Below are 4,194 nucleotides of genomic sequence, written 5' to 3'. Positions count from 1 at the left end.
TAAACATTGTTGGATCCAGTTTGCTTTTTTTTTTAAAGATATTTGCATTTATGTACATGAATGAGATTGGCCTATGATTTTCCTTTCTCACACTCTCTTTGCTGGTTTTGATATTAGGATGAAGTCAGGCTGGTAAAATGAGATGGAGAGGCTTCCCTCTGTTACTATATTTGGAAACGTTTGTGTCCAGTTGAAATTATTCTTCCTGGAATGCTTTGTAGAACTTGCAGATGAAACTATCTGGGTTTAGAGTTTTCTCTGTGGGAAAATTTTTGACTATTCAATTTATTTAACAGTTGAGGACTATTTATATTTGCTATTTCTTCTTTAGTCAAATTTATTAATTGATTTTTTTGCAGAATTTGTTGTTTCATTTAGGTTTTCAAATTAATTGGACAAAATACTTCACACCATTGCACATTCTGATCCACCTTCTATATATACTCTTCTTTTCCTCTTTTTTTTTTTTTTTTTTGGCTAACCTTTTCTCATCTTTTAAGTCTCAGTTTAAGTTTGCTTCCTGGAATGTTTACTGAAGGCTGGGTTGAGCACAGACCCAGGCAGTCAGACGCTTTGACCCTGTGTGGCCGAGAGAACCAGGGCGGTTCTCTGAGGGGCAAGAGAAAGACTGCAGCCTCCTCAGGCGTAGTCGCTGATCAGAAGAGCTTTTGAGAAAATACTGTTTCTCCAGCACCTCTAAAATGTGAAAAATCTGTGTAAGTGACTTTGGGGAGCGGGGATGTAGGAGCCAGGATGTGCTGAAAAGGTAGGTTCGATAAAGACCAAAATTCGGTCCTCAGGGTTCCCGATTACGGGGAATGACGCCCCCCAGGTGCCTCGGATTCCAGCCCTGTTGCTTTCGCCACGCCCACCACACCCACTGGAGGAGGCTCCACAGCAGGCGGTGAGCGTGAGGGGATCAGACCTCGCGCGCGCCTTCCCATCATCCGCGCGCTTTCCCCGCGGGCACAGTCACTAGTGGGAGGTCAAGATCCGATGAGATGAGGGTGGCTGGGGAGAATGATGAGCTAGAAAGAAAATACACAACTACCACAAATCATCTCGGACCCCAACTTTCCTAACCGGAAATGCAGCTCCTTCCCTCTGAGCCACGTAATACTACAACCAAATTGGCTCCACAAGAGGAAGGACACTTTCTAACTGTTCACTAGGTGGCTGGTCCATTCCTGGGCTTTTTACAGAGGTCTCACTGGAGGGTATTCAGCGGCATCTATTCTTCACGGTTTCTAGGCAGGGCCAGGCCTGGGAAGACGCCCTCGATTCCATCCTCAATTCAATTAAGCCGCCTTCGCAGGATTGGACTCTTAGCTGAGAGGGTCGCAGGATCTTTCTCATGCACCTCGTGGTGACTTTCATTTACTCCCAAAGGGTCTCAATTCTGACTTTGTCTTCATTTTGAAGATAAACTGGGAATTTGTAGCCTTGATTACAAAAAGACGTTCATTCTTTTTCTCCTGTTTCTTTATATTTTAACGCAACCGCTGAGAGAGGCATCGCAGCACCAGTTTAAAATCCTGCTCAGAATGGAAATTTGGTATCAAGTTAAGGGCAAGAGTTTGGAGAAAATCGTAATTCCCATTTCGCCTTAGCCTATTACCATGTAAAGTTACTTAACTTTTTTGAGTATCAATGACACTATATTTGGAATGAGATTAATAGCGAAGGTAATGTCATTTTGTTAGGATTACACAAAATAATACAGAGGAATAGTCCAGAGTTTCACCAGTTGTATTTTTTCGCAATTTCAGAAGTGTGAGACCACGTGGCCTAATGGATAAGGCGTCTGACTTCGGATCAGAAGATTGAGGGTTCGAATCCCTTCGTGGTTGACTCTGCCTTTTTCGCACTCCCCTTTCTCAGACTTCACCGTCCCAGCTCGCAGATTCCAAATCACAGCATCCGAGCACTTTCGAAAAGAGAACTCAAATTCTCTGCAGCTATTTCCAGTGGTAAATGGGATGACGCATCTCAGTAGATCTTCCCTGGGACTTGACTGATTGCGAAGAGGGAGCAGGCGCGAGCCCTCACCTTCCAGCCGTTGGTACTTGGGAAGAAGCTCCGCGCCCGGCGAGCACACTGGCGCGTGGAGATTGGGAAGAGCGCCAGCTCCGGTCTTGCGGACGCAGTGGTGGGAGCGGCAGGGCGCGAAGGTCGAGATCTAGTCGCCTGGTCCGGCAGTGCCAAGAGGTCTCGGTTATCTTAGCCTGCGAGGACCCTCATTTTTCTATTGGTTTACAATTGGCTCTCGGTAATTTAACGATGAAAAAAGTGTGTATTGACAGATTTGTCTTTTTGAAGTCAGTTTAAATGTCGCCCCTTTTTGAAAGGGAAACTTCCCACATTTTAGAGGAGCTAGAGAAACCACGTAACCCACTCCTGATTCGGGTGGATGCCTCCCGCGACGGGCGCCGTCTTTCTCCTGGTCTCTGCTGAGACCCGCTCCGGGTCCTCCTGCGCGTCGCAGGGTGAATTAGTTGGACTTTCGGCAATCTGAGGAACCAAGGTTTAAACAGAGACCTGAAACCATGAGAAGAGGCGAGCCAGGCAAATTAAGATGAAGAGGGAGCCGCTTCTGCAAAAGCGGAAAGAATCTGGCCAAATACATTTGAATATTTAGATGACATGGACAAATTATTAGAACAAAATGTATCAAATTGGATTCAGAAGGAATGGCAATTATGAATAGTCTGAAACTATGAAATAATTTGCACTAGTTGTTAAAAATTTTCTTATTGAGAAAAATCCCATCTCCCGTCGTTTGCTGGGAACTGCTTTGAAACATTCAGAGAAGAAATAAATCTAATCAGACACATCTTTTCCGCAGTATAGGAAGAAAAGAGGAGAGAGAAAGAGAAGACCCACAACTACTCTTACAGAATGCCATACTGAGTTTTTTCCACTTAATGTGTCTTTTAAACAGCTTTATTGAGGCAGAATTTTCTTAAAATAAACTGCATATATTTAAATATGTTTGCCATGTGGATAAGTCCTGAAACGATCACCAAGTAAAGATAATGAACATAAACATTACCCCAAAAGTTTCCTCATGCCCTTTTGTAATCTCCATCCCCCTCCCACAACCACTGCTTTCTGTCATTATATGTTTGTAGCTTTGTGAAACGTTATATACTTGTAGATTTTAGAATTTTCTATAAATGAGATCATAGAGTATAAACTCATTTTTTATTCTTTCACTCAGCATTATTATTTTGAGATTCGTCCATGTTGCTTGTATCAATAGTTCATTTCTTTTTATTGCTAGATTGTATTCTGTTATATGGATATACCACAATTTGTTTATCCATTCACCCGTTGATTAATATTAGAGTTATTTCCAGTTATAAATAAAGCTACTATGAACATTTTTGTATAAGCCTTTGAATGGACATATGCTTTCATTTCTCTTGGGTAAATATCTAGGAGTGGGATGTCTGGGTCAGATGGTAGGTCTACATTTAATTTTTTATAACAGAAACTACCAAACTGAGGCTAGTATTACCTTCATACATAACCTGATAGGAACATTATGAGAAAGGACAATCATAGGCCAATCTCACTCTTGGACATAAACGCAAATTATCCTGAAAGTTAAGGAACTGAACACAGTCATATATAAATGAATTAAAAGTCATTTTGGTCTTGAGTTTATACCAAGGTTGCAAGGTTAGCTTATCATTAGAAAATAAATCATTCTAATTCTCACATTAGGAATGAAAAAAACATGTAATCATCTCAGTAGAGACAGAAAAAGTATTTGATAAAACTTAGCATTCAATGGTGATCAAAACTCTAAGCAACCAAGCAATAGAAGATAATTTCTTTAACCTGGCAAATTACATCATTGAAAAACTAGAGTAAACATCAATCTTAAAGGTGAAATATTTAATATTTATATGCAGAATATTGAAAAATTCTGTTTGAGATTGGTAACAAATTGGGGATGCCAGCTCTCACCATTCCTACTAAAGATTATAGACTCCTGTGTGCCTCCATTGTTGCCTTGTACAGTCATGCTCAAAAAGGAAATAAAAGGTAAAATGATTGGAAAGGAAGAAACAGGACTGTCATTATTCTCAGATGACTAGATTGTATACAGAGAGAAGTTATTAGATTATATAGATCTATTATAATTTAATAGATTGTAAGGTCTAATAGATTGTAATATATTAAGCC

At 40.7% G+C, this 4,194-nt stretch overlaps 1 non-coding gene across 1 annotated transcript; it reads left to right on the top strand.

Moving 5' to 3' along the window:
• The first annotated feature begins 1,777 nt into the window (after positions 1 to 1,777).
• TRNAR-UCG (transfer RNA arginine (anticodon UCG)) lies at positions 1,778 to 1,850 on the top strand. Its single transcript has one exon. It is a non-coding gene; the product is annotated as a tRNA-Arg (tRNA).
• Positions 1,851 to 4,194: the final 2,344 nt, after the last annotated feature.

This window comes from Ceratotherium simum, chromosome 13, assembly GCF_057802395.1.
Source record: "Ceratotherium simum simum isolate JZ-2026a chromosome 13, ASM5780239v1, whole genome shotgun sequence".
Lineage (NCBI taxonomy): Eukaryota > Metazoa > Chordata > Mammalia > Perissodactyla > Rhinocerotidae > Ceratotherium > Ceratotherium simum.
The sequence above is the reverse complement of the archived record's forward strand: the minus strand, read 5'-3'. Positions and strand labels throughout refer to the sequence as shown.